Consider the following 22,393-nt stretch of genomic DNA (forward strand, 5'->3'; position numbering starts at 1 on the left):
ATTCTGCCCCCGACGCTACAGCCCTTTCGCTGCTCGTCCTCCCCTGCTCCCGCGCGCACCAGAGGCCAGGCGACCTGGCCCACCGGCAATTCGGCATTTGCCGGGCACCGGTGGGGGCTCGTTCCCCGACGCGTTTCCTCTGGCAGAGCCGCGGCTGGATTAACGTCCTCCCCCTTGACCGGTTACTCAGGGTCCCCCGTGATTCACAGCTCTGGCTCACGACTGCTAGAATGCTAATGAGAGAACTGGATTAAACAGTCTATAAAGTATATTTGGACACAATACAGGATTGGAAGAATCCAGCTGGGAAGTTCGCTTCCTCCTTCCTCCGCTCTCTTGCGCAGAGCCTATATTTCAAGGGCACGGCCCAAAGACAGCGCGGAGGCGGCTGGGCATCACCGAAACCCAGCATCTCGTGAGGGGGCCCGCAGGGGCCCCAGCCACTGCCTCTCCGGCGCCAAGCCCCCCTTTTAGTAGCGGTACACTTTAATGTTGCTGTTTTCATCCAGTCTGAGCTGAAGCAGGCTGGAGCTGCCGGCCGGGGGCTTCTGTGCACCTGGGAAGAGAGGTCTGGCAGCTGGGTGAAGGAAAAGCCCGGCTTACGGGAGGGATTAGCAGGCACGAGCACAGCCAGCAGACAGGACAGGTATCGAGGGGCGGGAGCCAGCCTCGCGCACACGTGCTGCGTTTAGCCCGCTGCATCCGAGCCAAAGGGAATTAAAGGGGGATTAGGGCATTCGAAGGAGCGCCGTGCTCAGGACAGCGTGCGCTGTCGGAGGCCTGAGGGGTTTGCTGCTAATTTCAGCGTACGCCACGGAGGAGATGCTGACAGCCCCAGCATAATGCTGTTACCCCGCAAACCTGGGAACGGCCCCGCTAATAGCGCCGAGGCCTCCCTCATTCGATGCAAGGCCATGCCTCCAACCGAGCTGGAGAGCACGCTCCGCCGGGGAGCCCCAGCCCTCCCCGCCCGGCCACGCGGCCACCCCACGCGCCAGGCCCGCGCGGCTCCGGCCCCCTCGCCTCGTCCCGGGCTGCTCAGCGGGGACTGCCCCTAGCGGAGTCGCCCGCGGGGCTGGGGCTGGAGCGATGGCACCAAAGGCAGGCCTCCGAGACTAGGGCCCTGCTGCCTCCTCCGTTCTGCACCCTCTGGTTCATTTGGTTTTAATCCTCACATCACCAGCTCCAACTGCTGCGTACCACAGCAGAGCCGTGGCACCGCAGAGCGGCGCAGCCCGGCTGGGGAAAGGGAAGAGACTTTCTCTGTCAAGCCCAGGGCAAAGAACAGCCAACAGGTCACTCACGCTCTAACTGCTAAACATCGTATTCCTCTGCAGAACCGGGCGCCAAAATAGAGGCTAAGGCTTCGAAATTGCTGTTCGATGCTTTGGGGCCCGATTCCCTCACCTCCTGCCGCCGTCTCCTACTCGCTGCAGGAAGGTGGAGTGCAACAGAAGACCAGACGCAGGCAAAGGATACACTTTGGAATCCCTCTTGAAGTCTTCTAGCCATTTCTTGATGGCCTCAATCCTTCCTTCAATACTCATCTTGTCCGACTCACGGCTCTGGGACTGCTGGAACAGCCGTAATTGCTCCCTGTTGCACGAGAGAGACGGCGCAAGTGGGAAAGAGAGGTCTAGGCAGAAACTAGCCCCGAAATGGCAAAGAAAATGAGGGGCTGCTACAGAAAGAGCCACGGTGAACAAAGAGCAACCTCCTCTTGGCTCAAAGTCCTCTGCCCAACCCCATCGTAGAGAAACACTGCAGCAGCCCCCCGCTATCAGGCTGCCGTCCTCCTTTTAGTCCGTGCAGCACTGGAAAGGCTGGGGCGGCAGCCTCCGCTCCACCCGCCTGCCCGGCGGAGCCGGCGAGGCCCAGCGCCGACACCCTCGGACCCTGGTCCTGGAACGAGGGCTGTCAGCACAGCCACGCCGCCAAGCGCGTGGCAGTAATAACTACTAGCTTCTGACTTGTCTGCTTAATACGTAGCTTTTGATTTTGCTATCTACTCGTTCTATGAAATGCGACCCGCAAATCATTCCAGGGAAATAAAAGCAGGACAACGAAACGACAACGGAAGGAAAAGGACCCTTACTCTGCAGGTACGTATCCCAGCTTGTTGTCCAGAGGCTTGGAACTGCCACCGAGCACCGGGAACCCACCTGGAAAACAGACATTAAGTACAGGCCCCCAGAGAAATCGCCAGTCTTTACATCTGGGCGCGTTTGCTTTCCTGTGCTATGGACAGACCGTCCTTACAAGCTGAGCCACCGGCCGAGGACACGGTGGCGTTAAGGAAGCCGAGATGGTGAACCCTGTCTGCAATTCACAGGAGGCTTCCAGTGAAGCAGGGCCATCTCCTTCTGCTCCCTTCGCCAGCAACGACGGCTTTCTTGGGTGCCTCTGAAAGGCTGAACTGCCCCAGAAGCAGGACGACGAGATCAGCCATATGCTGCAGTTCCCGGAACGAGGCTCTCGTTCCTTATCTCATTAGCACCCTTCCCATCGGCAGCACCAGCATCGGACGGGTGAGCCCGTTAGAACCTGCAGGGCTGTAAATCAAAAGTCGCAGGCAAGCAAGCAGATGGATTGACAGGAGACTGACCTGGGAAATACTTGTGCCATTTCTCTGCTAGGAAGCTGTCCACTGATTGTTCGGCTGCGAAGGAGCGGCTGGAGCTCAGCCCAGTGCTCCAGGCCCACCGGTCCACCAGGGATGCCGCGGTGGAGGGCACCGGGGAGCTCCCTGCCTGGACTCCTGCCAAGGAGGCATAGGTAGAAGGAGGGACGCCGTCGCAGGGTGTCAAGGTGAAGAGCGGAGACTGGCGATCGTTCGGAGCGCCCAAGACGCCCAGGACCCCCTCAGTTCACTGCTGATACGCTGCAGGGAGTCTGTCAAGTACTTGATCTTGTCCAGCTGGGGGGCAGGCCGCAAATCCGTTCTCAAATCAACTGGCAGAAGAGAGGGGGAAAAAAGGGGTGACTGGGAAGGCAAGGGAGACGCCGCCTCCCCGGCAGGAGGCTCGCTCCCCACTGCGCGTCGCGCCCCGAGCCGAGCCTGATCAGCGTCTGCTAAGCGGGATAGAGAGGCAGAAACCTGGCTTTGCAGCCAACAGAGCAGATACGGGCTGACAACGAGGATTTGTGCCTTGGAGGCTGCTTGGGCACAAAGCGGAGGAGAAACCAGAGAGCGGGGACAAGACCCTCCAAAGCTGCAAGAACAGGGCCCACAGGACAAGCGGGATAGGCACCGGTGCGTGCGCTTCACCCCCTGCTCCGTCCCTCCGAGTTCTACTGTACCCTGCAGCACGCAGCCGTGAACGGCGGTTCCCTTGCAAGCGGCGAGCCCTCTCAAGGGCCGAAACCCCCAGTACGGCACCCTGCCCCTCCGGCGAGACCCCGGCGCGGGCCGACACGCTGTACTTCAGCGCTCCCACCGCGCGCCAGCTGAGCAGGAGGCAGAATGGCTTGGTCACACTTCACACGCTCGTAAAAAGCAAAGGTGTCGAGGCCACCAGCCAGGCTGGAGGTGGGACCGATGGGACCATCCTGACGGAAGGGCTCTCGTCTTAGGGCGAGAGAAGACCCTTAAGTTTCACGCGTGCCTGCGGGTATTTTACTGACCAGGGCCAGAGAGATGATCCCAGACCGGACAGATTGTCAGTCTGTTCCCACAGGGAAGCTTTCCAACTTTTCCTTAAGCTTCAGCCTTGCCAGCCCTTCTGCGAGCAACACAGCCCGCCTGCCTTCCCGGCTGTTTACGGGGAGCCCTCCTCCGCACCCGCGCAACTCCAGTTACAGGCAACTGGAGGCAAAGAAAAAAGCACAGGCAGCAGGCAGAGGGAACTGCAGCAGCCTCTCCTGCCAGAGACGTGAGGAAGAGGAAGGCCGGACACCCGCAGAAGAGGAAGACAGTTCTGCAACAGCAGCGGGAAGAGCTGAAGCCGGATTTTATAATCCGCTCGAAAAAGAACGGTAGAGATTTAAAGGGCAAGTTCTCACGCAGGTCCCATCCCTCTCACCTGCCGCTACAGGCGGGAAAGGAGTTTCTCACGTAAAACGTTGTACGCAGAGCAGTCCCCGTCACGGAGGACGGACCTGCCCCCGTCACGGAGGGCAGACCTGCCTTGGGCGCTAGCGAGCACGAGTCAGAAGAGCAGAAGGTACCTCCGAGAGGCGAGAGGGAAAGCCAGAGCCAGGTCTAAAGCATTAGGCGCTGGGCACAGCACATCAAGCCCGTCAGGCGCTTACGTTTAGGCTGATGCAGATTCACACTGGATGTGCTGTCTGTGTCCTCAGAGCTGCCGAGATCAAAAGTCACCGTCTTCTTGCACGCGGCACTCTTCAGCGTATCTTCGTCCGACGGCTGGTCAAAAGAAGGGAAACAACGCAAATAAAACCTCCCGTTCTGTCCCCGAAACATCAAAGCCGCTGGAATACCGCCTACAGCCAGTCTCCGCAGGCTGGACTGCGGAGACGGGCATAGGCCAGGCGACAGCAGACTCGTCTTCGGCCCCCGACAGCAAAATCTGAAAGTCAAGAGACCGCTCGGTCTCTGGAAGAAGCACGTGCGCGCACTGGAGGCCAAAGCCAACGGCCACGTGAACGGGCCCTTCTAGGCAGGAGGCCAAGTGCTTTGGTTTAAATAAGCCTCAAAACTCCCGCGTGGGCTGGGTTCTCTCTCTGCACCAAGGACAAGCGCTCGACCCTCAAAGGTCTCGTGCTCTCGCATCTGCTGCCGCCCTGCGCCTAAGGCCCCGCGGTCCCAGGCAGAGCCGAGCGGATCCCAGGGCTTGCCTCGGTCGGGAAAGCAGACCCGAGCCTAGCTCGCGCAAGGTGACCTGCCCTTGCTTTCTCGAGCCTCGAGTCACGCAGCTTTTTCAGGCTGCCTTCTGCATCCGCTCTGCAGCCCCACGCTTAACGGCGAGTCCAGGTGTCAGCAGCAGAGGGAAGGCTCAGCGTTTGCCGTCTCGGCCAAGATACAGGCAGTTAATAAGACATCCAAGCATCCTGATGTGAGGTTTGAGTTTATATCGTAGGATGCTTCAGCACGCTGGTGTTAACTGTGATTCGTTTCTGACCTAACGAGCACGCTTCTCGCAAGCCAGCGCACTCGGCAGGTTTGCTCCCCCCAGGTCCATCCCGGCCGCCAGCAGCCCTGCCTGGCAAGCTGCCGCCGTGGAAGAAAGTCTCCGTCCCAAACCCCAGCCCGCATCTGCCCTGCTGGCTGCAGAGCTAGCGAATCACGGGGGCCACGGCTCAATTGGGCTTGCCGTGCTCCCCGACCTTGCGACTGGCCGCCTCTCTCCCGCCGTTCTCAGACAGGCGCACCGTTCTGCTCCCGGAGAACGTGTTTCTAAAGTCCGGCTCCGCTGGCAAACACCAGCCTCTGGCCGCCAGCTAAGCAGCCCGCAGAGGGACCAAAAGCCCCGCAGAGAGACTCCAGCCTAGGGCCAGGAGCTCTGGGCGGGCTGGGAGCGCGGCTGGGCAGGCCCAAGCAGGAGTGCTGCTGTGCTTACCTCCTCCAGCAGCGAGGACTCCAGCTGGCTTAGCTTCTCCTCTTCCTTCTTCAGCAGCACCTGCCCTTTCCGCATAGCCGACTTCATCTTCTCCAACCGCTTTGCTTCCTGCAGTGGACCAACAGCCAAGCCAAGGAGGAAAATTAAACAAGGATGACAGGAAATAACCTGCGTTCGTGGTCGTGGTGACTTTCGTTATCTCGCTTCTGCTCAGCACGGGGAATCGTGCTGCTGGAGTACAACTGCTCCCAGGCCTTCGAGAGCGCGGGAAGCGGAGCGTGCAGAGGGCAGAGCCCAGGCCTCAAAGCACGTTCACCCCAGGGAAAAGGAGGTTTCACTTCCACACCCGGCAGCCAACAGGGTCAACAGCTTTGGTTCTGCAGACGTAAGCAGAGCGCTTATCGCGAGCGAGGGAAACTACGATCTTCCCTGTCTTTGCCTGGCGTACCGGCAGAGCTGGCAAGTGCTCAAGAACCCTCTGCCAAGCAAGGGTGAAATCACTGTAGAGCTACGACCCTAAATTTGTACCCGCTGATGGGACGGATACCTGTCGCTTCCTTTGCTAGGAGGAAAAAGCGCGTTATGGGACCTGCGGGGCACGGGAATCCCTCTTTCCCCACCAAATGCCTTCTCCGTTTTCAAGGCGCCCAGAGCTCCTGGAAGCTAGCAAGCTACTGAGCACGGGCCGCACTGCAGCCACTGCTTCGTAGAGCCTTCCTAGTCCGCAGCGCACACAGCGAAACAGAACCGAAACTCTTCTACCGCGCAACGCTCCGTTAGCTGCGGGCCACGCGTGCCCACGCAGGCGCTCTGGGCCGCTCGTCTGACGCACGGTAACGTCACTGCGATCCGCAGCCTCTAACCCTCGTGTTATGATGAGGAAGACGCGAGGAGGGACGAACGCCGCGTATCTAACCCAAAAAACACGCGAGATCCGATTTCCAGGAGGACTCGGCCCCCTCAGCTGCCCGTCACCGCACCTGCAGAGCCAGGAACCGAGCCCCGGGCTGCGGGTTCGTTCGCGCAGCCACGATGCCGACACCCGGACACGGGCGGCGCTCAGCTCACCTCCTCCAGGTTCCGGCGCACGCCCTCCAGGAGCTGGGAGCTGTCTAGATCCCGCACCGCCTCCCGCGCTTCCTGCATATCTTGGCGCCACTGCTGCTTTGCAGCTTTCAGCGCCGCGTGCCTCTTCCTCATGGAGAGGGTGTGGCGCACCAGGAACTCCTTGGCGTTCCTGATGAAGATCCCTTCCGCAGAGATGTAGCTCCTGACGCTAGGCGAGAGAGAGACGGGCATGCCCCTGGCTTTGCGCTGGCTGTGCCGTCCTGCAAGCCTCACGCAGCCCCCTCCCCAAAACCGGAGGGCCAGCTCAACGCGCGTAAACCCCAGCAAAAACATTTGCTTGCAAAACCAAAGCGACAACGTTTTCCAGAAGCGGCTGCCATGCAGATACTCACTGATCAAACTGGAAGGCGCTGTTCTCATGGCTTTGCGAGGGCGGGGAAGCAGGCTCTCTGGGCGAGCGCTGAGGAGTTGAAGCATTTCAAAAACTAAGGAATACGTATGGGAGACGGAACCCCAGGATCCCATTAGGAGCAAAAATTTGGAATGACATCATCGTGGCATCGCCCAGATCCCAGACCAGTGCCGGGGGTGTTCTTTATCTGACTCGTGAAAAGGAACACAGGCATTTCCATCCCTGACTCAAGTCCTGCCTTGGACTCCAAGGGCGCTCAAGGATCCGACAACTCCTTCCCCCCCCCCCCCCCCCCAACAGACAGGACTCAACAATTACTGCTAAACGCGTCGACGTCCCCTGGCAAAGAAAACGCGTCGCTGCATCTCAACCGGCTTCACGCAGAAGGAACAAAAGCTGGGCTTTTCAAGGCAGTTACGGCCTCCGATCCCACAGGGAAGCACCTTTACGGTCCGCGTTACTCACAGCTTGAAGACTTTCTCTCAGGTCTTCAACGTGGAGCTCGGCTTTCCTTCTCGGAGATTCCACGCTTCCTTCTGCCTCCAGCTCTTTCAAAGTCTCCTGTTTGCTCCTGACAGCTGCCTCCAGCTCACTGCCCCGAGAAAAGGCAACAGCGGCAGCGCTTGATTAGACCGGTAATCCATCTGCAGCCGCGTCCAAAGCGACCTCCAGTTTCCAGGAGGGAAAGGGCCGCAGACGTGCAAGACGCCACCAGTATCGGCTCTGCGGGGCGACGTCGGACGTAGCCCCCGGCTGGGCAGGGAAACGTCGCTTCGCGCCCTCACCCAGAGCCTCAGCTACCCTCAGGAGAATCTTTTCTCCGCATTTCAGTGCCCCTCTCCGAGCATCTTATTAAGCTCACAAGACAGACGGGGAGAAGACAGACCAATTAACCTGGCAAGCAGGGGCAAAGTTACACAGCGAGTTACTAATAGATGTGGAAACAGCCCCCGGGACCTCCACGCCCTCGACACGCAGTAAAACCACCGTCAGGGTTCTGAAGGAGCACGGCCCAACACGCAAGAGGCTCAGAGGTGAGGGAGAGACCCAGGCGAGGTCAGAGAGGTTTCCGTTAGGAGCACAGGGGACATTTTTTGCACGAGATCAAATTTCTCCTCCACGCACCTGATGCGTTTCTGCAGCCTCTGGCTGCGGGTCTGCAACAAGTCCACCTGGGCCTCCAGCTCAGCTTTCTGGTCCCGGAGCTCCTCAAGGGACCTACGCAGCTGCCGGAGGGACTCAAGGAGGCTGGCGTGCTCCTTCCTGTTCTCCTCCAGGCGGAGCTGAGAAGCTAAAGCAGCTTCCTAGAAGAAAACCAAAACAATCCCTCACAGTCCTTTCCCCAAAACCAAAAGGAAAGGCGCTCAGTGGCTCGCCACTCGCGCAGTTCGCAGGAGGTCCCGGAGCTACGAATGCACGTGCCAGTCCTGGAAGAAGAGGGCTGTCTCTTCTTTTTGGGAAGCAGCTCAGAGCTAATCAACCTCCCGGCAAGATGGCGCTCCCGGCTGAGGCAGGGAGGGATTTTCATACTCACAATTCAGAAGCAACAGTTTGCTTTTTTAAAGCCGTAGTTCCAACGTGCTCCCCTCAGCCCCAAAAGGAGGGCAGCACGGCACCTCTCCGGAGCTAAGACATACATACATCTCTTTCTAGCTCAGTCCGTCTGTCTTCATCCAGCAGCTGCTGCCTTTTCTTTCTCAGAGACTCCTCCTAGGTCCAGATGAGAAAGTAGGCGAGTGTCAGAGCGAGGAGACGGCCGACGCCGAGCAGCACTTGAAGTACCGGGGTCAGGCCTGAGTCTCAAGACCATTTCAAGACACCCGAGGACTCTTGTCAGTGCTGCTTTATTCCCCCTCCTGCGCTCAAGATCCCCTGCCTCTCTTTGACTTCAAGCTGGGAACGTTTGCGTTCCCGTGGGAAGAACGGCCCTTCCTGCTCAGCTGCGAGGGCACTCAAGGCACGCAGCCGCTTCTGCGGGATCTTGCTTTTCTGAAACCTCTGCTTGCCTCCGGCATTTCTCCGCCTTTTTACTTCTCACTCCAGCGCCGCTTGGAAAGGAAGGGCTGACCGAAGCAAGGCTACCTACAGCCCTGGGCACAGGCCAGCACTTAGAGACCTGGCAGGCGAGAGCATCAGCCGGTGATCTTTGCCAGCTCCACAGGAGCATTTGGGGTGCTTCCCTCTCCCACCCTGCTGCCCAAGATCCAGCAACGCTCATTGCCTTTTCACGGCAGCAGGGAGAAGAGGAGGTAGATCGGGAAGGGACTGACTAAAATCCAAAGTTACGCTGAGCAGGACGCGCTGCCTCGAAAGGCTTTTATGGTCCCTCTGCCACTTACTGCCTCCCAAAGCCCCGACAAAGCCAGAGCGCTGGCTGTCGCTGCAAACATCAGTCACGAGGACCGCTTAGCCCTGCTCCGCCTCGTGATGGAAGCTTCACCTGTAGCTTGGATGGCAGCACAAGCCCTGGCTGAGCGCTTCCGAAAGTCCCCCCCCGAGGGAGCAGCCAGAGGAGCAGCACGGGCTAGGAGACCTCCGCGAGCCCACCAGGGCTGACTCACCTGGCTGAGGAGCTGCGCTGATCTGGCTTCGACGTCCCTCATGCGCATTTCAAGCTCCATTTCCGAATCCTGGAGTTCTCTTTCCTGCAGGGAGATGCCGAGTCAAAGAGAGAACGGCACGAGTTCCTCACTCGCCGGGCAGAGCTCTGCCACCAGGAGGAGCAAGGAAAACTGGGGAGGTGTGACGCGCCGCTTGCGTCGCCCTGGGCTGGCACGCACACGGAGGTGTCACCACGCCCAGGCCGTCCCCAGGCAGCCAAGTCACAGCAACCTAAGGCAAAGGGTTCTCCTCACCTTCTCCCCGTGCCTGTGCTGCAGCGCAGCCAGCCGCTCGTCCAGCTCCGCCTGCAGAGCCTTCACCTCCTCCGCGTGGAGCTGCTGGAGGCGCGCCTTCTTACTTCGCAGGCCTTCGAACAGCTCTGCCTTTTGCTTCCGCTCCTGTTTGTCGCAAAACCCAAAGAAGGAAAGCGTCTGAGTGAAGCAGAGGTTCTCCAGCAAGGCCACGGGAACCCACGGGACGCGCGCCCTCTGGAAAGCCAGCCCGTCCCACAGCAGCTCCCGAGCAAACGCCAGTCAGCAAATTAACACCGCTTGCTTACAGGGACAACGCTGTCAAGGGAGCGGCTCAAGAAAGAAGGAGCCACCCATGAAACTAAGGTTTTGTCACGCGCTGCCGACTGTATAGTCAAAAACGGGAGGCAGAAGGCTTTCCAGAACAGGCACCTGCAAAAACGTGAACGAGCTTCGCTTGTACCAAAGTCCACAAAGGCACGTGGAAGGGGCCTGCCCAGAGACTATTTGGACAGCTGATCCTTACAACCCCAGCCTAAATTCATTTTACGTTATGGCAACAGTTCTGCTAGAAGAAAGGAGACTTCCAGCTCTAGGAGCGGCCGAGACAGGCGGGCCTGGCAAGCAGCAGTGCCAGCCCAGGCGCAGCCCAACTGAGCAACTCGCTGCTCTCCCTCGCAGTACCTCCTCCTCGTACTGGTCCTGAATCCGTGCTAGGACCTCCTGGTGCTCCTCTTTCATCCTCTCCATTTTCCTCTCGTGCTCGTCTTCCACTTGCCGGCGTTTCTCTCTCATAAGCTCGCCGAGCTGCGGGGGTAACACGGACAGATATTTCCCCGACCTGCGGCGCTGCGCTCCGGTGGCCCCCCAGCGATCAGCCTCTCGCACGAGCAGAGGGACCGAGGCTCCGAGCACCTTGCGAGGGGCATCAGGCTGTGGCCGGGGCAGCGCAAAGCCAGCGCCCTGGCGAGGCGAGATGCTGCAGGGGCGTCCTTTCCCCGAAGGCGCCGGTCACCCCTGGGCAGGGGACGCGGCCCCTCGGGCCTCACCACGCGCCCAAGGAGAGAGGGTGAAGAACCCTCAACAATCCGAGATGAGTACTCGCCTCGCGTTCGTATTCGGTTACTCGAAAGGCTTTTTGCTGCACTTTCTGCTCCGCTCGCTGCAAGTCGTCACGCAGCCGAGCCTCCTTGCTCCTCTGTGCCTCTGCTATCTGGGTTCGCAGGCTGGAAATGACCTGCCATGAAAGCCGCCCACGGAGACTTGTCACCCTTCTGACAAGATCCATTTAGGGCCCTCCTACAGAGAGCAAGCACCGCGGCAAGGACCAGCGCGTGCAGCCTCACCGCCCCCGACTTGGAGCACGTCCAAATGCTGAGCCAGACCAGGCCCGCATTTAGGAAGCGGGAAAAATTTAACGACGCCCTCCCTGGCCACCTTTGATGGCAGCGTGGGGGAGCAAAACAACCAGTTTACTTTCTGAGGACACCACGTTTTACCTTACGATGCTTCTCTTCTGCTGCGGATTTCACCTGCTGGAGTTCAGCTGCAAACTGTTTCTCCAGCTCTTCTGCTGCCTACGGGAACAGGAGCAAGACAGGCTGCTGGAAAACCTCTATTTGTGGGGACGTGCTGCGCAAGACGCATTTGCAATTAGCACCTCTCCGTCAGCATCAAAAAAGCGCACGGTAACCCCCTTTCAGGCCGGACTGTACACGAGGTGCCTTCACTCTCGCTGAGCTTTCCCTCCCGAGCGGGAGGGTGCTTCTCCCTCCCTCCTCCGCAGATCTCAGCCGCGCTGGGCTGGACGGACTACAGACCGCCTCCGTGCAGGAACCCCCCAAGCTCTCCGGAGGACTACAGCGGCAGCCGAAGCGGTAGTCCGAGCGGATAAAATGGCTCGGTTTAGCTCGGCAGAGACACGCGGCGATCCTTCTTTTCGTCAGATGCAATGTGGCCATTGAAGTAAGTGCTATTTAATCACCATGGTAATAAAAATTGGGGGAGTACTCCTCCCCACCTCCGTCACGCCTCTAACAGCATGCCTAACATCTTTCCTTTAGGTTTCAAGGCAGCCGTTATTAAAGTGCGTGCAGGCGTTGTTTAACCTCAACACTTGAGCGTCGCGACGCCAGCCAGGTCAGCACGAACAGCACGGCTCTGACCCTAGCTGGCAATAAACACCTCACCTTCTTCTTTTCCCTGTCTAATCTCTCCTTGAGCTCACGCAGGACTTGCTCCTTCTCTTGTTCCAGCCCCACCATCTCCTTCTGCCGAGCTTCCTCCATTTCCAGCTTCATTTTCTCCAAAGCGAGCTGGTGCTGCTTCTCCAGGCTCTCCTTCTCCATCACCTGCAGGGACTCCCACTCTTCTCTTAGTTTCTGCAGCGCGACCTCTTGCTCTGCCCTGCCGGGTTTGCGACAAGAACAGACAGAGGCAAGTCAGGATTCGGTCCTTTACCGCCGGCCTCCGTTTCGGAACCAGAGCTGACAGAAGACACAGCTAGAGGACAGGACACGCAAGCCAGAAGGAACCAGGAACCACAGCACACAGATCCACAAGCGCGGATCCAAAGCTCAGGCCTTGGAAATAAACAGCAAAGCAGTCGGGTGCAGACATATCCGTCAGCTAAGAAAAAAAAGAGAGAGGAAAATAGAAGTTTGCCAGCGGCTGCCTTTTCTGCCTCCTCCGGCGGTTTTAACAGGCCTTAACCGCCGTTAGACGGAGACGTCCGCTCAAGGCAAGCCACGCTGCCGAGCGCGGCCGTCCTTGCAGATGCCACCTCTTTCATTTCCAGGCCCCAGGGCTGCGCCTGGTCCAACATTACAGCAGCACCTCTCTCAGGGCACTTCTGCACCGTACGTCTACTTAGCAAAACTGGATCAGCTCCCAGGCGGCAATAAGGTCCCTCCGTTTTACCTCCTTTCGACACGCGGCTCCCCGGCACGTGCAGCGTCACGGCTGGGGCCTCGCGCTCACGGCCGAGGCAGGCGACCGGCCACGGGAGGCTCGGGCGGGCTAGCACCTCCGCTTTGAGCGGCTGCCGGTGGCATGCAAGGCGCTTCCCTCCCAGACCAGCAGAGTTTGGGTCCCCAGGGATGGCAGCAAAAAACTTGTCACCTTATCTTCTCCTTCTCTGCCTCCATCTCCGAGGCGATTCTGGCTCGCAGCTTTGAGAGTCTCTCAGTTTCTTCCTTTCTGACACGCAGCTCTTCCTCCTCAGAAGCCTTTGCCAAATCTTCTTTTAGAGTCCTGAGAGATGAGCAGCTGGGGAAAAAAAAAAGAAAAAAAGAAAAAAAGAAAAAAAAAGAGGTTCAGGAGGCTTTAATGTCTTCCAACCACCTCCCCAAGGCCTATAGATCAGCCGCTGCTCCCACTCGCTCTGCCCGCCCAGGCGACGCGTTGCCAGGGCTCCAGACCATTCATTCTCTTCCCCACCTTCCGAACCTGGCTGCTGGCACGGGAGACGCAGCCCCCAAGCACCAAACTTCCGTGGCAGGCTTTTAAAATGCACTCTATCATCAGAGGTGGCACTTGGGGTTTTTTCCCAGGTAAATGAAATCAGCTCCTATTAAATGAAAGCCACGGGGCCCGGATGCTTTACTGCATCTGTAAGCTTCCTATTTCTATGAGACACCCTTTCTGCTACTGCTTTAGTACCGCATAGACCTTTTTCCCTTTCTGTGTCTTCCCTCGCACCCAAGTCAGCATTCCCGTGACATTTCATGCCAAGATACTGTTTCTGGCTGGCTCGGCCTGCTAAGAACATAAGTATCAAGGCCACCTGAAATAAAAGACAAGCCTTGAGAGAAGAATCCCCCCAGGGAGAGGACACGGCTCCCAGTGCCGTTCTGCTCCCTGCGTTGCTACGAGACCCGCGTGCACTGGCTGGCTTTCACGCAGGCATCCGTGCCCCGTTCCTTCAAGTCTCGTTTGGAAGCGCCTCTGTAAAACGTACCGCGCCAGAGGTTCAGGCAGCTCCTCTGGGGTAACCTCACCTCCTCTAAGGCTCCCATTGCCAGTCCCGTTACCAGCATTTCACCCAGGATTTGAACGCCTGCCGGGCGGCAAAGCTCCACGCGCCCAGCTGGGAGCTCTTCCCAGGTTAACCGTAAGAGGCAGGCTCAGAGCTCTGAAAGCTGCACGTGTATGGCATCAGAGCTCCTCTTGCAGGACAGGGGAAGATGCTCTCTTGCCTGCGCTGGAGAGCGCTTTCCTGCGGCAGACCGTGCTCTCCACGCATCTGCCTTGAGCATTTGCGGCGCCGACAGCAGACCCCTGCTCATTTCAAGGTGCGCAGACCCTCGCGCGCAGGGCTGTCCGTGCCGGGCAGGGAGCCCCGCGCTCCTCCTCCCCAAAAGCCTCGTTCTTGCCTCCTTCGCCCACAACTCCGCAAAGCAGCCCCGCTGCCAGGGTGGTGGCCCATACCGGCACAAGCCTGCAGCCGCCGGCAACGAAAGCGCAGCTAGGAAAGGCTCGTAGGAGAAAGCGGGGAGGTGGAGTAAAAGAGGAACGTACCTGAGGGATATTTCTTTCTGCTGATGAAGCTTCTGAGCTTCCTCCTCCTCCTGCTGCCTCATCTCCTCCCGGAATTGCCGAATTTTCTCCTTTGCTTGCAATAAACGCATTTTCTCTCGCTCCAGCTCCAGCTCCAGCTCCTCGACTATTCCCTCCAGGGATTCTTCACTAGGCTGGTTCAAGGACTGCCCGTGTTTGATTTCCTTCTTGCGGCGCCTGCCGAAAAGAGAAAGCTCCTTTAGGCAAAAGGGTGACAGAAAACCGAGTAACACGAAAGGAACAGCCACATCCCCCCACGCAGTATCGACTCCAAACCCAAAACCTCAGAGCCACCTACGGCAGAAGCTTCACCGTCGGCAAAGGGAAGGGACGAGCAGAAGCCCCACCAGCCATCAGACCATCAGTTTAGCACAGCAACAGGCCGCAGGCTTTTGCGGGGAACCTGGGCTCGACCGTCCTGCGCTCTGACCTTAGTCTCTCAAAGCGACCCACGTTCCCAGCGACCGTAAGAGCGGGGTGAGGTGCTGGGGTTTTGTTGCTCCCCCGCAACCTCGGCACCGCTCAGCGAGCCAAGGCAGGAGGCTGCGCGAAAGCGTTTGCCAAAGGAGGACGAACGCTTGCAGCCTCGTTGGCGACGCTGGCAAGGAGGAGGCTTTCCCAGGCACAGAGCAGACCGCTCTGTCTCCGTACCACGGAGTCCTGCGCCACAGCCCCCAGGGCTGAGCCGCTCTTCGCGCGCTCCCCAGCGCAGACCGTTCACACAGCTGCTCCGATTTGCGCAGGGAGGGAGACGTTCGCGCTCTGCTGTGCCCACCAGACCGCATCTCCTGGCATGCTGACTTCAGACACCACGAAGGGCAACAAAAGGACAAGAGCTGTTACGCTTACAACACCGGGGACTTAACTGAAGCCCTTACGCCTTCCGTGGGGCAGCGAGCTCCTCCAGACTGCTGGGGCTACCCAGCGACCCCTCCTCCGCCTCCCGGGCCACAGCCTCCTCCTCCCGACTGGCATTTTCTAAAGCAAAACACTTCTCTTCTGACGTTTCCCAAGCACTTTGCTCCCTCGCGCTTTGCGGCGCAGAAGAGGCAACAGAAGACCGGATTAGCACAGATCAGATGCTAGCGGCTGCCGCAGGTAGACAAGGCGGAGGGAAGAGGGGACGGGCAGGCGGCGCGGACGGGCACCGAGCCATGCCTGCCAACGGGACCCCTTTGGCCACCGCGGGGCTGCCAAAGGCACCGCAAAGCTCCAAACCGTCCCCACCGCCTCGAGGCCTGCCGGGCTAACAGGCAGCCGCGGCTCTCACGGCTGTCGGTCTCAGAATGCCGAACCCCCTGCCCTGGATTAGCCCCCTCTCTTTCCGAGTCCTTGGAGCATCTCCCCAAGACAAGTCAGCCCCGCGAGCAGTACTCTCGCTGTTGTCCGAGTTACAGACGGGAACATTGGCAGGCATGTTTACACCTCCAGTCCTACTTCATCTCAGGATAACAGAGCAGAGAGGCAACAAAGCAAGCACGAGCCAGCTTTACAGGCCGAGAGAAAGAGAGGCTGCACAGCTGGGAAGCAGGTACCAAGCGATAAGGAGACAGCTCCTGCGGGCAGAGCACGTTTTCGGGGACCTTCCCGCGAACAGCTCCTCTACGAACAAGGCTGCAGATCCCAAGGGCGTGCAGCCAGTCGTTAAGATGGACTGCAGCTTCTTCTGTTCACAAGTTTTCCTGGCACGGGTAACAGCTCCTCGGTTCCCGGCGCCCCAGAGGATGTGTAACTCTGCGCGGAGGCTAAGAGTTTTGACACGATTCATCTATAAACGCCACACGCTGCAGCTCTCGGAGAGGGAGGGAGGGGCTCGAGGGAGCACGGAGCTCACGGCTCAGCACAGCATTTCAACTGTTTTAAACGAGTGGCCACAAACAGGCTGAAAAGAGCTCCCCAGACAGCCTAACTAAGGGCCTGGAACCAGCGTTGCTCTCGGCGTAACAGCCAGCGCGCTCGAGCGAGTCGTCCGTGTACCAGGACGTAAAATAGCTTAATGCTCACAGCTGGTCAAGCAGTGACTTGCTCTGGGCCACCTCTGTGGAAGGAAGAGGACGACAACCGTTCACACTGCAGCTGGACCCTCCTGCCAGCAGCGACAGGCACCGGGCTGGCCCTGGGAGCCTTCAGCTGCAGGCTCTGCCCAGCGGAGAGCCGGCAGCCCAGCAGGACCAGCGCCGGCCGAGACGGGGGCTGCCTCAGAACCAGAAAGGTCTCTCGTCGGGCAGCCGCCCGCGGCCAAGTCTTCCACGGTTCAACGCCGCAGGGCACAAGACACAAGGTTAACAGGTTCAGAGCATCCCGGCAGGAGCGTGACTTTCAGAGCCTTAGAGAAAAGCCAGAGAGCTGTAAGGGAAACAGAAGCCAGCTCCACATCTGGGGCAGTCTCGAGGAAACGAAAGGCAGGCGGATTTGCTGCCTACCCAGCCAGAAGCCGAAACAAAGCTGCAATCCGCTGCGACAGTCCCGAGGAGGTGGCAGGAGGAGCGAGAGGGAGAGACCCCGCGAGAAGCGGCAGCGTCTCAGGGCGTTCTACGGGGACGCCTGCACGGGTTACAGGGAGCAGAGCAGAGCAGGGGCAGACAAGACGGGAAAGCCACCCGGAGCTAGAGCTGGCTACACCTCCTCTCTTGCTCTGGCTGTTTGTACCATACCTCTCAGCAGCTTTTCTTCTTTGGCTTTGCTCTTCCTCTATACTGGCTTCGCTTTGCTCTTCTTCCTCTTCTCCCAGCTCCCGGGCCTGCAGGTAAAAGCAAACAGCGTGGAGTTTGCTGGCTCCTTCGCCATCGAAGCCTCTCAGGACCCGGCGGCGGTTCTGCTAAGGGCAGCGCCGCTCTGGTCCAGCCCATCGGCGCCGAGCAAGCAGCGCCCGCGGGCTGCTGCGGAGCGCCCAGCCGAAGGGGCCAGCCTCCTCTCCCGCAGGCAGCCACGGGTCTCAGCGCGTCGCGGGAGCGGTTCCAGCAGCGCAGCCGAGAGGCCGGGGAGCTCGGCTCTCCGGGCTGCGCTGGGTTACGGGCTGGGGCTCGCGTTTTCAAGGCGGAAGATGAACTCCCTGCCGGCACTCTAGACACAGGCTGGGTTTTTTCCCTGAGGATCGTCTTGGACACGTGAGTAACACTAAACGCCCTGAAAAGCGTGGGACGACAAAAAAAAAAATCTCCTAAACCAAACAGGAACGTCACACGCACGGAAGCGTGCCGGGGCCATAAAGCGATAGATGTATTGGCCGCGACCGGAACGGCACAGGACTCAGTCCTGCCCGGCACCCCGGACCTCGGGCAGATCGCGACGAGCGGCGCGCGCGCGCAGTCGCACCTCCCCAGGGATTTCTGACCGCTCGCTCCGGAACGCGTCACGTCGGGTGCCGCCAAGGAAGCCAGCCCCCTCGGGAACGCACCCTGAGCCACTACGGTTGGCTTACTTATGACGTAGTAAATACTTGAAATACAAACAGCAAATATTCGGATACGAACTAGCCAGCTGCTCCTTCTCCCACCTGCCAGCTCCGGGCACCTCCGTCCCCGCAGCAGGCGCACGCAAGCGCGCACCGCGCCGTTCGCCTGGGGAGGGGAAGAGCTTCCCTCCTCGAGCTGCCGGCCCCGGCTGACCGAGCCGTAAGGGCTCGCCCTCCCTGCGGAGGCTTCTGGCCCCCAGAAGAGCGGCCCGTCGGGACGCTCTTGGGGACCACAGCAACAGCAGGTGGGCTCAGCCCGCGCCACGCGGGAGAGTACCGTGGAGCAGGGTCAAAATAAGGCAGGATTAAACCAGCAGTAATTTCTGCAAGCGTCCAGCGGAGCAAAGAGCAGAAGGATTCCCTGCAAGCGCTGTCACCTTCCGTCACATCAGCCTGGTCAGAGCTCGCCCAGGCGGCTCCCCTCCCAGCCTCCCTCCTGCCCCCTGGAAAACGATGACTTCAGTTCTCCAGAACCGAGGAGCTCGGCAAACGTCTCCTGGCTCAAAACAGGCTCTGTAACTGCTGCCTGCGAAAGGAGAGAAGCCAGGCAAATGGAGAATGAGAGCTCCCTGGGAACGGGGATAACCAGGCCCCGGGGAACGCTGCTGAGCCCAGGCACGGGCCAGCGCTGCTCTCCTGCCCAGCGCCCCTTCCCGGGAGGGCGGCCCCTCGCCAGGAACCGCGGGCTGCGGGAACCTCTGGGCACATTCGAGGAGGCGAAGACGGCACCTGCCCGCGGGGACCGAGGGCTGGTTTTAAGCCTTGCCTGTGAAATTACCGCCCCTCCTGCTGCCTCAGCATCCCCAGCAGTCCCAGTACCGCAAACAGCCTAGCGTGCCGTCCTGCCCAGACGCCCGGCTGCACGCCACCCAGGAAGTCTCGCACGCCCGCAATACAAAGCCGGTCTTGCGGCCACAGGAGAGCAGGATGACAGCTCGCAGGCCGTCTCCTCCCCCTGCACAGCGCCGTGCCCAAGGGACCTCAGCAGGAGGATCTCCACGACCTCCAGCACGCACCAGCTTAGATGCGCCCCTCGCAAGCCGCCTCTGCTAAAGGGTGCGTCGCTTGCGCAGCTACCTGCGCCTCGCCTCCGCGGAGAAAACAAGAGCGCTGCTCTAATCCCTGCCCTGCCGCAGGCAGGGCGCTGAACGCGCCGCTTCTGCTTGCCTCTGCAAAGCCGTTCTGCCGACACCACCGTCCTGCCATTAGTACGCCACAATACAGTATTCTACCCCGGCTATTCACAGCTCCGTCCCCGAGCACATATACAGCACTTACCTTGCACGTGGGGCGGTCCAGAACAGGAGACAGAACCCCCGCGTCCAGTACCTGCTCCAAAAGCCGACTCTGGAAAGCCAGGTCCTAAAGAAGGAAGCAGAAAAGGATCCGTGTCTGATGAGCACGCACGGGTTTTACCCGAGATCCTGACAGGTTAGGCCAAAATCCTGACACGGCTGGGCCTCCACGCTCACCGCCCTGCTGACAGCCAGCCTTCTGCAGCACTGGGCATCTGAACATCAGAACGGTTTACAGGACACGGGAGATGGCTACACAAAGACTCGGCCCCACGTCCAAGCAGAGGTCCTGTCCGTACTGCAGGCAGGCAGACGGACGGACGGACGGCTCTGTTGGCGGCTTGAGCAGCAGCAGCGAGTGGGGCCGGCCCGTGCCACAGCCGTAAGGTCACCGCTTCGCAGCCGAGGAGCGGGGCAGGCGGACTGCACGAGGTGGGGACAGCATTACCCGGCTGCACGTTCCCAGAGGAACGCGAAGCCCACGGACAGGGGACAAGGAGCTTCCAGTGACTCACCATCGGCTGCAGCAGCTCCCGGTCCGAGCGGTTGGAAACTTGCAAGTCCTCCCCACCGCCGCTGCTCTCCGATGCCTTTGAAAGCTGAAAGGAGACGTGCGTTACAGCCCGTACGTGCCTCACCCCCGCAGCTTCACCTAGGCCTTTCCAGCGAGGTGACAACTGATCTTGGGAAGACAAATCTGGCCGCTCTAACGCAGGGAAGAAAAGGCGATTGAATATCCCAGGAAAAACACTAAGGGTGTGACCCCGAGACAAGCACAAAAACGCCACTTCACAGAGACAAAGCGCAGAGATGGAGATGGGACTGGGGAGGGCAGAGAAGCGCTCTTCAAACATCCCTGCTAACGGGCACTTGCTCACTGTCCTCTGCTCCTTCCGCGTGGACCTCTGCACCACAACCCCATGCACCCACGTACCCGGCAATACTGGGCACACAAAAAGACTGCTCTCCCGGCAAGTTTACCTCAGTTACTAGAACATCCCAGAATAATTTCTTTAGCTGGCAGAACCCTATTTCAGGGACTGATACAGACAAAACGTTTGTTAACGCTACCCGTTAACGAGTGCCGTGGCTCGCTACGGCCGTTCCCAGCCACGCTCTCCCGTGAACACAGCGGCCGTTCCTCCCCTGTCACCGGCCACCCCTGCGCTGGTGTTTCACGGAGGTCTTTGTTTCCTGGGAACCAGCGGCACGGCTTCCCGCGCATACATCTCCGCGGTAACGCACAAGTGTGTCGCGCAACCTTTATTTACAGGGACGGCTCCCTTTCACACGTCTCCATCTGGTGAAGAAGCCTCGCGTGGTGACTTCCCACCACACGAAGGACCCCCTTGGCTCCCGGTGTTTACCCGGAGCTGCGCCTGTACAGAAGGCAGAGCACGAAACCTCCCGAGCTCAAGCGCTGCGGCGGGGGATCGCTTCTGCTGCCGTGGGACCCTCTCCCCAGGCACCCAGAGGCGCTTCCAGACCTGTTCCTCCTCGTGCCCCCTCCAGCAGCGTCCCAAAGCCCTTCTGCATTTTAGAGCAGAGTCTCACGAGTCTGCGGCAGCTATTCCACCACAGGGATTCAGAAGGCAAGAGAGCCGGGCTCAGGCCAGAGCGAACCCCACCGGCAGCCAGGCAAACCAGGCTGCCCAGAAGAGGCCCTCTCTCCCAGAGCACGCTCCACATAGACCTCACGCCTCGAGGAGTTCTCCGGCGCCTGACGGGGGGTTCGTTTTCAGTGCCTTCTCCCCACTTAACTCCAGAAAAGCCCACTGAGGGGGGCAGCATTTCTTTCCGTCTCTCCTCCCTCTCTCCCAGAGCCTCCCGCCACCTGCAACACAGCCTCCGCTCTCGCCCAGCGTCCTCGCGTCTCCGCAGGTCACTACAACCACACGCTGCTTTTCTTTGAACGCAGGTATTCGACCCCGACCCACGGGCTACGCGAAGCCGGTTTTTTCGTCGCTTCACCCCATCGCTGCTCAGATTTCCTCCCCTGCAGGGCTCGCTACGCAAACCCTTCCCTCCCCTCCCTTTTGCAAGGAAGCCGGAGAAGGGCTTGGGCTGCGGCTCGCTCGCAGGAACGCTTTGCTGCTGCCATCTCACGGCGCTACAAGCGAATTCTATTTTCCAGCGGGGCACTAATACGTTGTCAGGACTAAGATATTGCCCACGAGGGTTAACGGAGCCTGGCTGCTGGCCGGCAATTGCCGGTTCATAATAGATTCCTGAAGCCCTGCCGCGGCACCGAAGTGCCAAGAGAGCTCTTTGTGGCTGGACACGTTAACCTTTCGGTGACGAACTGGACCCTGACAGACGGCTCGCCGTTTGGAGAGGAGAGAGGCAGGCCTTTCTTTTTCACCTCTGCTTTCGCATAAGCCTTGGCAGTTTCTGCCCAGCACCGCGAGTGGGTTCTCCGGCAAAGCCCTTTACAGCTTAATTGTCATATGCTGCGAAGAGCATAAAGGAAATACCATAAAACGCTTTAAAAGAAATTAATTTGCCTTTCAGGTACCGGAACAGAGTTTTCAAAGCGGCGAGGAAGGATTAACGTCAGCGCAAACAGTCGGGCCAAGCCACCAGAGCCGCTCGCGACGCGCTTCCCATTGCGCCCTTGTCATCTTCAGCCGGATCGCGGCTAAGAGAGCGCAGGCAGAGCGCGCGCCCGTGGGGAAAGCGGAACGCCTGCGTACCGCACTCATTGCTGGCGCTCCGTCTGAGCCGTGGAATTCATCAGCAGCGCAAAGAGAACAGGTTTTAGGTTGCCACGGAGAAGCGGCCACGCGCGGGCCACGTGGAAGCTTCTGAGATTCTCGCGGGACCGAGCGACAGCGCGAGAATGGCGTTGCCAGAGTACGTTCCCAGCTTATCCATCGCACCTATGTGGCTCTAAGTCCCGCTCTTTCTTCGTTCGGCAAGAAACAAAGCCCCACGCTGTGCAAAGACGCCGTCCCCTCCAGTCCCATCTCCCAGACGGCAAGCATTCTGCTTCAACACAAATCCCTGCGCAGCTCTGGCCGGCGCGGCAGAAAGCGGGAGCAGGGAGCGCTTTCCCAGGTCTGCCCTGAAAAGCCGCTCCTGGTTTCGTCCCAGTTGCTTCCATCCCCGAAAAGAGAGCAACGTTTCCCGAGAGTTGGAAACCACCGTTCCCCGATTCTGCCCCCGACGCTACAGCCCTTTCGCTGCTCGTCCTCCCCTGCTCCCGCGCGCACCAGAGGCCAGGCGACCTGGCCCAC

At 59.6% G+C, this 22,393-nt stretch overlaps 1 long non-coding RNA gene and 1 pseudogene across 1 annotated transcript; one reads left to right on the forward strand and one right to left on the reverse strand.

Annotated features, from left to right (window-relative positions):
- Positions 1-106: 106 nt before the first annotated feature.
- On the reverse strand, positions 107-21,052 carry LOC148052835 (centrosomal protein of 164 kDa-like; annotated as a pseudogene).
- On the forward strand, positions 20,939-22,273 carry LOC148052836 (uncharacterized). Its single transcript, XR_015709138.1, has 2 exons — positions 20,939-21,075; positions 21,669-22,273. It is a non-coding gene; the product is annotated as an uncharacterized LOC148052836 (long non-coding RNA).
- Positions 22,274-22,393: the final 120 nt, after the last annotated feature.

This window comes from Nipponia nippon, unplaced genomic scaffold (assembly GCF_047370975.1).
Source record: "Nipponia nippon isolate SJK-2023a ecotype South Korea unplaced genomic scaffold, ASM4737097v1 scaffold_43, whole genome shotgun sequence".
Taxonomy (NCBI): Eukaryota; Metazoa; Chordata; class Aves; order Pelecaniformes; family Threskiornithidae; genus Nipponia; species Nipponia nippon.